This window comes from Lissotriton helveticus, chromosome 4_1 (genome assembly GCF_964261635.1).
Source record: "Lissotriton helveticus chromosome 4_1, aLisHel1.1, whole genome shotgun sequence".
Lineage (NCBI taxonomy): Eukaryota > Metazoa > Chordata > Amphibia > Caudata > Salamandridae > Lissotriton > Lissotriton helveticus.
Genome location: NC_136063.1, coordinates 1,112,736,349 through 1,112,748,915, shown reverse-complemented (window position 1 = coordinate 1,112,748,915; position 12,567 = coordinate 1,112,736,349).

The following is a 12,567-nucleotide window of genomic DNA, read 5'->3' as shown; positions in this document are numbered from 1 at the left end:
TGCATCCGGGTCTTGCTGTAGGAGACTTGTGTCATCCGCTAGGAGTTGAGCTGCTAGTCTAGCTGTCTCCCTTTCTTCTTCAGCTTCTGACATTCTACTGTCAAGAAAGTTATTTTGTTTATTTGCAGATCAGGTTTCTATGGAAACAAAGATTAGATGCACAATATTTTGGAACAGTGTATCCTTCAACGTTGAATAAACCAAGAACCATACATAGGAGTCTCCTCCTACTAAGTTTAGCGGATTTAACCTTTCACCCACTCCAGACGTCTTTGGAGTATTATGGGGAAAAAGGGGTCTGTGTGAAAAAGCACGACTGAGTTACTCTAATGTCTTACGTTAGATTTATCGCCTATCCAAACCGTTGGGCGCCATGTAGTGTAGTTCCTATTATCCCAATAGGCTCTGCGCATTGGAATAATATCTTCAATAGTATAGACGTAGGACAGAGGTTAACTAGGTCTTCTACTGACGATATTCGACTTAAAGTTTAGTGTTTGCCAGCTAGCTCAGAGTTCACTAGAAACTTTCTCGAATAGACAAGGAGGAGTTTAACCTCCCTGGATAGACAAGAAGGGATTTAGTTTCTGACAACCATAGAACATGACAACTTTGCTCTCCCCTAATCAAGAGTATATCTCTAGAGTCGTGTGAAAACAAAGGACAACTTATTTTACTCAGTCAGTTCAGTGCATTCTTAGTTTCACCAGATTGTAGAGAAAAGGAAGAGACGGGCATGTTCAATAAAAAGATGTTATTTATTGATCAGTCTCTTTTCTCATACAAGAGAAATGAATCGCTATTATTGCAATACTTATAGTTAAGTAAAGTGCATACAGTAATAACAGAATTATAAAATAATACTGTAAAAGCATTGATATGGTTTCTTAGCCATATGATACTTAAAATGGATACAATAGATACATACATATATACATTGACTAATCGTACTCAACTGGTGCTTCTAACTACGCCTACCCCAATGTACCTGACCTAAGCCTAATACGTGGGCGGGAGTAGATAAGTAGCAGTTTAAGTTAAGTCTGCTTTGCCAAGGGTCTGCTTCAAGAATTCTCTGCAAGGGGTTATTCAGTTCAGTACCTGGGATTTAGAAGGCTGGAGGGCTGGTATCTCTATCTCAGGGCTTGATATCCCAGCTGCCTGCAAGGGCGGCTGGAAGCGCCGGAGCTGGATTTCTCGGCAGGAGAAAAGGCAGCGTCTCTCTCTCAGCGCGTCAGAAAGGGCTTCGCTGTCAGCTGGGCTCCTCGGCAAGTCTCGCTGCTCCAATCTTGTCACCACCTCGTGTGTTTGCTTAAGGCAATGTCGGTATTATTTATACCTGAAAGGTGCCGAGATTGACGTAAGGATGGACATAAATACGTCAATAAGGATGTCATACGAACTGGTCGTTCGCACATTCTTTACTGAAGTTCTCGGCTAAATCAAAACAATGGCTGCGGGGATTTCCCAGGTCGCTGTAGGTTTGATTTGTTTTGAGAACACCGTATGCCTATTAGGGGGCTGGAGAAATAGTGCTTGCCTAATGAGATGGCATGCGCTATGACCTAATCAGATAACGGGTTTCTGTGCCGTTGTATGGCTAATCAGATAACGGGTTTTTGTGCAGTTGAATGGCTGCTAGTTAATTGTTAACCAGACAAGGGTCAGAAATAGGGGGATCGATACAGTACCCATAGTAAATACATCACAAAATATATGAACATTATACTGTTCATCCTTTGCATTCCAAAGAAGTAATGGGGAATGCAATTGAATTGTTTCAAATGAAAGCAGCAAAAGGAAGTCCCATTAGTGTATGGGAAGAAAGTTTGGAAGCTCGTTGTTTTCCACAGCTATTTCCAACAGGTCGAGGTGGACGATATGACGATCGTCCACTTCAAATTCCTGCATCTGAATATCGAACTGTAAGATTATATGCTGAAGATCCAAGGTTTCGTCAATGCATTCCCTATTTGTTTCATCTACTGTATGAAAGTGACTTGTCTGGGCTTTCTTATGCAGTAAACCATATACTGAAAAGTGGAGCACATTTGCAAAATGTTTCGGCGAGGGACTTTATGGAGAAAGTGAATCTGCAAGATAATATTTTTGAATCTCATCTAATCAATCTCATGGCATGTCAGCGTGGTACAAATGAGTATTGGTACCGTCGTCATGGGGAATTGAAATGTATGCTAAGAAACTTAGGAACTCCTATATGGTTCCTCACTCTTAGCTGTGCCGAGTATGCATGGGACGACTTACTTCAATTTCTACGAGAGGCAAATGCAAATATACAAAATATAGAATTCAAAACACCTGGAGAACTGTGTTCTTTGGATCCAGTGAATGTATGCAGATATTTCAATCATCATAGATTTGAAGCTATGAAGTCTTTTATTACCAACAAAAAAAATCCTCCCCTTGGAGAGGTTTTGGATTTCTTTTGGAGAAAGGAGTATCAAGCAAGAGGTGCTCCTCACATACATATGTTGTTGTGGATTAAAGATGCACCCAAATTTGGAACAGATTCGGATGAAACAGTGATGAGTTTCATTGAAGAGTATTCAACATGTGCTGTTCCGAAAACTACAGAGGAAAACAGTTTAAGGCAACAAGTTTTATGCTTTCAATCCCATCGTTGTGGAAAGTACTGTCGTCGAAAATTCAGAAACAAGAACAAGTTCTACACAAAATGTCGTTTCGGCTTTCCACGACCAGTGATTTCTGAAGGAAGAGTAAATAATTTGATGTCTTCTCTGCGACATACTGTGACGAGGAAATCACCCAAAAATACATACAATTAAAAAAGAAACGAAGAGTCCAAGTACATCAACGACTACAACCCAGTGATTTTGTCCATGTGGAATGCTAACATGGATATTCAGTTCGTTGCTGACAACTCTATTGCTGTGGCTCGATATGTGACGTCTTACATCACAAGAAAAGAAAAGACAGAACTGAAGAAAATGTGGGAGGACATTTCACATGAAAAGAGTCTAAGCAAGAAATTATACAGTTACAGTTTGAAGATGTTGTCGCATCGAGAAATTGGAGCATGTGAATGTTCTGATCGATTGTCGTCAGCAAGTCTCTATGCCAAATCTAGAACCATCATTTGGGTGAGTCTAGGACTTGCTGCAACACGAAATCGAGTTTTGAAATCTGTACAAGAGATAGAGTATTTGGCGGAGAAAGAACCAGAAAGTACAGATATTTTGAAGACAAACAAGTTGGACACATACTATCCAAATAGAAGTCCTCATCTTGAGAACGCTTGTCTCTATGAAGTTCTGCAAAGATATATTTATAAGAGGAACATCAGAGAAGATATCAATAATGGAATATATGCTGTCATTGGATGTGAAGGATGTCTAGTGAAACAGAAAAAAGGTCATTTGATTAATCATCGAAAATTGAGTTGTGATAATCCAGATAAAAGAGAATTTTATTATTTGGCTCTTTTGCAACTCTTTAAACCATGGCGTGAAGAAGAGGAACTACTTGGAGATTTTCTCTGTTATGAAGACTCTTTTAATGCAACGAAGGATACCATAGAATGTCCTGTTTTTCCAAATTATCTGCAAATGTTGAATGAAGAAATAGAGCAAGAAGCAACAATTGCTGCAGAGATTGCGAGAGACAGTTCTCAAGGCAGTCAGAGTTCTGCTTCATTGAGTCAGGATCCACTAGGAGGACCAATTATCCAAAATGAAGCTGCCACTGCCATGGATGAGGTGGAAAGAGCTATGGAGCAAGCTCAAGAGGATGTAATTAATTTAGAAGATTTGGTGAACAAATTAAACCTTGAGCAGAAACAGATATGTGACGAAGTCACAGAACAGGTTGAACATAAATTGAGTCATGAGAAGAAAGAGTGCTCATGTACATCATTTAAGCCTGTCCAACTGTATGTGAGTGGAGAAGCGAGAACTGGAAAAGGTTTTCTGATTAAAGCAATTGCATCTTATCTGCAGAAAAGGACTGAATCACCGCTGTCTTGTGTTGTTACCGCTCCAACTGGGCTGGCAGCACATAATATTAAAGGGATTACTTTACATCATTTACTGATGCTGCCAGTGGAGCATGATAACAAATTGCAATATCACAAGCTATCTGGAGATGCGTGTTCCGAAGTTTCGAGAGTCCTGAAGAAAATGAAACTTCTTATCATTGATGAAGAAAGCATGGTGTCAAATATAATGCTTGCTTTTGTGCATTTGAGAATGCAAGAAATTCTTAGAACAGACTATGATGTTTTATTTGGAGGAAAACATATTATTGTTTTTGGAGATCTTCTGCAGTTGACTCCAGTGAAAGGAGAACCTGTGTTCAAAATGCTCACGCATGAAGATACCAGGAAGTGCCTAGGAAGCATTGGAAACGTTAATATATGGTTAAACTTCAAATATGCAGAACTGCTTCAAAATATGCGGCAGGCAAAGGATGAAGATTATAAAAATATTTTACAAGATGTAAGAGTCGGAAAAATAAGTCAGCAAGGGAAAGAAGCTTTACATGGACGGTTAATTTCAAATTTGTACCCAAATGAAAACATTCTTCCAGAGAATATTTTTAAGAAAATTAACGAGAAGAAATCTGGCATATGTTTGATGCCAACTCTGAAAGAATGCTCCATGTTCAACAACAAAAGGTTACATTTAGAAAATGAAGAGATAGTGAAACTGGAAGCTACAGATAAAATAGAGCATATGGGAGCAACAATTGTTTTGTCTGAAAATTTGAAATCAAAATTGGATTCATTAGAGAAGACTATATCTAAAACTGCTGGTTTTGAAAAGACTCTGAATGTGTGTTTGAATTGTCGTATCATTTTGAGAAGGAATTTAAATGTTGAAAGAGGTCTGGTAAATGGAGCAATGGGTCATGTTGTTGGTTTTGTGAATTACAAAAATAGAGATGAAATTGAAATTTTAAAAATTAAATTTGATGGCATTGATGAAATAGAACAAATTTGTCGTTGTTCAGCTAGATTTTTGCTCGTGAAAGACTTATATGTTCGCCGAAAACAGTTTCCTATTTGTTTGGCATTTGCAGTGACAATTCATAAATCTCAAGGTTTAAGTGTAGATAGTGCTTTGGTGAACATTGGAAGTTCTGTGTTTAAAGAGGGTATGGCATATGTGGCATTATCACGAGTCAGAACTTTATCAGGATTGTACTTGATTGAGTGAGATGAAACAAAGATTTGTGCTGATCTAGATTGTGTTAAGAATACAATAGGTTAAGAAGAGAGTATGCTCCACATTTGCCTCAATATCCTCTGTTTGAAAAACGTGTGGTAGGCCGAAAAAGAGTGATGTCACTGACCATCTCATGAGTGATGTAATATGTGACGTCATCAGCAGTGCATTGCACGCGCAAGTTATAGTGAGTCCAACTAACTATAACGTGGGAATTTCAATGGTTTTATGCGAGTAAAATTTCCAGCTAACTATAACTGGTGTAAAACCTATGGTTTTTTCAGTGAATTTAATAGGTTTTTTAAATGCTAATTCCTAACTATAACTGGTGTGAAACCTATGGTTTTTTCAGTGAATATATATATATGTATTACCTACTGGCGACCAAGTTTCCATAGGAAGAGAATTTATTGTTTTGCTTATAACTTTGGCGTTGTTTGATGAATCTTCATGAAATTTTCAAAACAAATTCTTCGTTCATATCAACTTCTAAGAAGTTTGGGGGTGATTCGTCATGGGGGGGCCCGAGAAAAAAGGGGGCCCCAAAATGTGTTTTCTCCATGCTATTTCAATAGGAAACTTTAGACAAGGCTACAGGTCGAACGGGTGAACAGAAATATCCTAAATTTGGCAGGGAGAAGGGTCTTGGTCTAGAAAGTTCGCTTTTGTTTCTTTGGTGTAAATCCGTTCAGTAGTTTTGGAGAAATATCGAAATTTACAGATATCGATATTTGGGAGTGTTGCCATCTGATTGGCTGAGGCGTTACGAGCACGAGCTTGCTGCTTATTGGCTGCGAGCTGTTGCAACTAGGACGTGTTGACAGCCATTTTGTGATTCCGTTGAAATGAGTAAGGGGAAAAAAGGGTAAAAAGAGTAGGAAACAGGAGGATAGGAGCATTGTAACCTCTGTGGGGGAGTGCGAAGCGAAGTAGTCACTCCTACCAGTCTGAAAGTGCGGTGTTGCTCGAGTGACATGATGCTGAGATGAGATGCTGCTACACTCGGGTATGAAACCGAGAGCCTAAACCGTGAGCTCATTGCTGTAAAGTGATGTGCTACAGTCTTTGTAGCAGATGTGTGCAAGTAGTGTTAGTAGGCGTTTATACCATACAGGGAGTGGGAATGAGCAAGTAGTTGCACAAATAAAGAGATTGAAAATCACCACCAATAATGCCAACAGGAAATTTACCAATCATGAGAGGAAATATCATCAACTTGTAAAAAAGTTTAAGGACAATCATCAAATCATAATGCGCAATTCCGACAAAGGAGGGAATCTGGTATTATGGTATTATGGCCCTTAAAGGAATACTTGGAGGAAGCGCACAGCCAATTGAAAATATTGAATGTTACAGAAAAGTTTCTCCCATGAAATTTAAGGATACTCAGGAGCTATTGTTTGCTCAATTATTAGCCTGGAAAAGTATGGGCCTGCTAAGTTGGGAGGAGTTTAAATACCTCAAAAAAGAGCACGCTACCATCCCGGTGATTTACTTTATAACTAAAGTACATAAAAGTATTGACAAACCACCGGGGCGGCCCATCATTGCTGCATGTGATGGCCTTTTGGAGAACCTTTCAAGATACATTGATTTTTTCTTGCAGGACTTTGTAAAAAGTCTTAAATCAATTGTGCAGGACACGTGTGACTTTCTGAGGAAGATTCAAACTATTACTTGGAAGTCCACGTATTTACTGGTTGCGCTGGATGTGTCCGCCTTATATACATGCATTAAGAACAAGGACGGAATGAGGGCGGTTGAATACTTTTTGATGAATAGGCCAATTGTATTTTCTCAACATACTAATATGCTGCTCAAAATGTTATTTTTCTGGTTGGAAAACAACTTTTTTTTGTTTGACGGCTAAATGTATCAGCAGACTCAGGGGGTTGCTATGGGGGCCAGCTTCTCCCCCAGCTATGCCTGTTTGTTCACGGCATGGTGGGAGGAGCTGGTCCTCATGCAACAACATAAGCGGATTTTTAACAAGAGTGTGGTAACATGGCTGCGCTATATCGATGATTTATTTATAGTGTGGGATGGGGATGTTGAGAGTGCAACTGCTTTTATTGAGTTACTAAACAATAATACAGTTAACCTACATTTTACTTCTGACATCAGCAAGGATATGATCACGTTCTTAGATGTAAGAGTCCAGGTAATTAACAACAAGTTATCTACCACCCTTTTTTACGTATGGGGAGATGCTGCGCATCAGACGGATATGTAGCGAGGAGTTCGACGGTAACCTGAAACAGGAAGAAAGTCGGAATAGGTTTTTAGGCAGGGATATAGATCAGATGTGATTGATTCGGCAATTGCCAAGTCTAAATCGTTGGCAGGACAGGATCTGTTGAGATATAAGGAGAAACATGCCAGCAACGATACAAGAGATGAACCCTCAAGGTTAATTCTAGGTTTTTTGCGACAAGAAAAACAAATAAGGGCAATAGTGCGGAAGAACTGGCCCATTGTAAGGGACGACCCAGTGATTGGAAGTTTACTACCTTACAATCCAGCAGTAACCTTTATAAAGGCCAATAGTATGGGTATGTCACTTGTTAGAAGCAACCTTGAGGTAAGAGGAAAAGGTTCATGGCTTATGGCACGGAAAGGGTTCTATAAATTCTCCGTATGTAAGGCCTGTCAATATGGTGTTAACACTACAACATACACAACTGCATTTAGCTCTAGAACTTGCAACATAGGTCAACATCTTACATGCAACTCTGAGTTTGGGGTCTATGTGTTAACATGTAGCTGCAATTTTAAGTACATAGGCAGCACCAAATTGCCAGTGCATAAAAGGATCCATCAACACATCCGTGCCATTCTTAATAATTATGAGAATTACCCTGTTGCAAGGCTTTTTAAGATCAGTCATAACAGTGATTCGAAACATCTGAGATATTATGTTATTGAGGTCATAACTCCCCAGAAAAGAGGTGGTGATAGGGATTCAAAATTGAGGAGGTTGGAAACAACTTATATCCTGCAATTTGGTTCCAAGTAGCCTGGGGGTCTGAATGCCAATGAGGACTTATATACGTTTCTATGATGTTGTGGGCTAACTGAAAGATGATAAGAACTATATGGAAGCTGAGGACATGAGGTATTGGCAATGAGAGAGATACATACCTTCTTATAAGACAAATGTTGATAGGTGGGGAAACACCAATGACATCGGTGTCAATACATCGCGGTGCCACTGCAATATTTACATCGCAGGGTCGTTCATATCGCAGTCTTCTACTACGCATGCTACAACGGCGCAATGGCTTTAACATCGCATGCAATTACAACGCATGCCACAGGCCTGCCATGGTAATTGCATGCGATATTCCAAAGAATAACAAAACAGGTGCCAGGTGTAAATATTAAAGAAACACTTTTCACATATTCCAAAGAGTAACAAAACAGGTGCCAGGTGTAAATATTAAAGAAACACTTGGATATTTGCAATCTTCGAGTTTCACAACCGGGCCTGGCTCAGTCATTTGTTCTGATTGGGCCTATCCCCGTCAGATATGTTCAGTGCGCAAATATTAAAGAAACACTTTCATGGCGGTAATTGCATGCGATATTACAAACAATAACAAAACAGGTGCCAGGTGTAAATATTAAAGAAGCACTTTCCACAGGCCTGCGATGGTAATGACACCGATGTCATTGGTGTTTCCCGTTTTTTAGTGCACTGCACATGGCCTAGTCCCCGTCACATATGTTCAGTGCGCAAATATTAAAGAAACACTTTCATGGCGGTAATTGCATGCGATATTCCAAACAATAACAAAACAGGTGCCAGGTGTAAATATTAAAGGAGCACTTTCCACAACCCTGCAATGGTAATGACACCGATGTCATTGGTGTTTCCCGTTTTTTAGTGCACAGAACAGACTGCGAATCGTATCAGAAATAGCCATTTGTAATTTTTGAAATCCTGATTTATTTTTTTCATGTGTGATTTATCACCAAGTGGGAGCAGGTGGAAATGGTGAAAACTATATAAAGAAGCCTACATTACAAGACTGTGTTTCAAAATGGCAGCACAAAACAGGTGCCAGGTGTAAATATTAAAGAAACACTAAGATATTTGCAATCTTCGAGTTTCACAACCAGGCCTGGCTCAGTCATTTGTCCTGATTGGGCCTAGTCCCCGTCAGATATGTTCAGAGCCGGCTGTTACAAAGAATGGGCGTTTGATCCGCAGGGCTGTGCGCAAATATTAAAGAAACACTTTCATGGCGGTAATTGCATGCGATATTCCAAATAATAACAAAACAGGTGCCAGGTGTAAATATTAAGGAAGCACTTTCCACAGGCCTGCGATGGTAATGACACCGATGTCATTGGTGTTTCCCGTTTTTTTAGTGCACTGCACAGAACGGACTGCGAATCGTATCAGAAATAGCCGTTTGTAATTTGTGATTTCCTGATTTATTTTTTTCATGTGTGATTTATCACCAAGTGGGAGCAGGTGGAAATCGTGCAAACTATATAAGAAGCCTACATTACAAGACTGTGTTTCAAAATGGCAGCCCTCTATATCATGGTCAGAGAGTGTGTATTTTGAGATCCCAGCAGAGGAGAAAAACCGTGGATTTTCAGGCGATGAGTCACACTGAAGAGTTAAAGCTGTAAGCTAAATATAGGCTAAGCAGGTATATCATTTTAGACCAGCTTAATGAACTTGACTCAGTATTGGGAAGGCAAACTCAGTACAGCCAATCCATGCCCGCACATATTCAGAGGTGTAAATATTAAAGAAACACTTTCATGGCGAGCATATCGTGTCGATAAATCGAAAGAATTACAAAACAGGTGCCAGGACAGGGAGAGGATGTGGTCTCACTGCTACCTCTGCCGACTTCGGTGCTCAAACATCGCGTTGTCATGTCGCGCGATGTAAAGTCGCCGATGTGACATGCTATCCAATGACACGGCCGCATTTGCGTCGCAATGGCATGCGGTGAAAAAACTGCCTCTGTGATCGCCGTTGCGATGTAAGTGCCGCGATGAAAACGCCCGCGATATCAGTGTGGGCGATGGATCGTCATACAACCTGATAGGTACCACCTAACATGAATTTCTTAGGTTGCAAGTTTTAGGATAATTTATATATTTATGATATTTAAGGTTGGATTTTAGTAATCATTAGTGGAACGTGTATTTTTATACTTCCATTTATATATTGTGATTATCTGATGGATCTACCTATTGTATTTATTGATAATATATATTGCTGTCCTTAAAAAGTTTGCACTTTAGAGACTGATGTAAGTTGCACAACAGTATCCGCTCAAATCAGATGTGGTGTTATCTACGTGCTTTGCTTTGAACGGAAATTTTGGATCTTTTGGTAGGCAAATGGAGCCCGTCAGAGAGTTTAGCTTCAAGGAGGTCACATTACTGGAACCAGGAACTGTAGAGTGTTTTTGTTTATGGGATTCACATTGAATTGTATTATTGCACCGATTTGTTAAGCACTGTATAAGGTTTCACTGGTTGGACATAGTGAAGCACTTGAAATGGTTTATGCATTTATGCTATTATTGCATATTGTACATATTGCTATTTATTGATATGTACCAACAAGCCTTCTTGAAGTTTGAAAAGGCATAACATTTTAGTGGCCCTGCTCGGACATTTATGTTTTCTATTAAAAGGCCATTGGTTATAGCGAATCTAGAAGTGTTTCTTCTATGTCCACAAAATTGCTAATTGCACTTGCACTTTAAAAAGCGAGGAAAATTGCTGATGAGTTGTCATGTGATCAAGGGCGGGATCGCCCGAAACGAGTAATGGCGGATTTGGCAGAATAAATATTTGTACAGGATACCTGGGGCGCGCTCCTTTGTTCTTGAAGAAGGAGAAGTTGAAGACGAGTTTGGGCAATATATATATATATATATATATATATATATATATAGTAGGTAGTTATAGTTGGGACCTAGTTTCCATAGGAAATCCACAACATTCTATTTGGAATAACTTTGGCGCCGGTGGACGAATCTTCGTGAATTTCTCCAAGAAAATGGCCTGCTTGGTTCCGCTCCTTCCCTGAAAGTTTGGGGGTGATTCATTAAGTGGGGGCTGAGAAAAAAGTGGGGTCCCAAAACGTGTTTTCCCCATGCTATTTTCCATAGGGACCGTTAGCCAGAGCTACAGCCCGAACGGCTGAACGGAATTACACGAAATTTGGCAGAGAGGTAGAGTTCTGTTCGCAGATTGTGCTTTTTGTTAAATGGTGTAAATCCGTTCAGTAGTTTCTGAGAAAATTGCAAGTAAAATCATAGCGATATCTAGAGACGGAGTTCAGCAGGCGTACGGAAATCTGTTCAATTACGAGCGCGAGCTGCATGCTGATTGGCTGTGAACTGTCTGTCAACACTCGAAACCAGGAAGTGTTGGCGGCCATCTTGTGCCTCGCTAGAACCGAGACACAAGAAAGCAGTAAAGCAAAGTTGAGAAATAAGGGAAGGGGGTAGGCTAGAAACATTCTGACCCTCTAGGCTTGCTCAGTGGGTCGGTCATGGATGTTTAGGCTCTATTTTTATTTTTTTAAAGGAAAATCACGGCGTACACGTATGGAAATACGTACAATTACGAGCAAGAGCTACATGCTGATTGGTTGTCAATACTCCAAAACAGGAAATGTTGGCAGCCATCTTGTTTGTCGCGAGAGCCGAGTCACAAGAAAACAGTAAAACAAAGTTGAGAAATAAGGAAAGGGGGCAGGGTAGAAACATTCTGACCCTATAGTCTTGGTCAGGGGGGTGGTACATGGATCTTTAGAATCAATTTTTATTTTTAAAAAAATAAAAAATTGCGGGGTACTCGTGCAGTACTTGTACGCGGTAGAAAAGGTGAAAAAAAAACTAGAAGTCCGTTTTGTTTATTAGGTCCCGGAGGGGGCAAATTACGGGGGCAATTTTTAGAGCTATATTTCTATGACAGTATGTAAAACTTTCCGGGTTTATTTACTGCATCAGTTGTACTCTCTACGCATGCGCAGCCTTGTTTGCAAGTGCACTTTGTTTATTTTTCTTCAAGTTCGCCAAGCAAACCTCTCCTGATTTTAGGTATTAAATTTGCCGCTTTCTTTTCCCGGGTCATGTGTGTCATCCGATGCTATACTTTTGTAATATATTAATAAACATATTGTATGTATATTTATTTGAAATGTAGTGTCGAGGCGCCAAACGTTGATTACATACTCCGTCCAACCACCATTTTAGTAGTTTTCCTCTGTTATTTTTTATTATACCTGTTACTTTCATTTTACCTTGCGCATATTTTCTCTGTGAACGATGAGATTTCGTGCCACAGATACCATGGAGTTTGTCCTTGGCCTCCGATC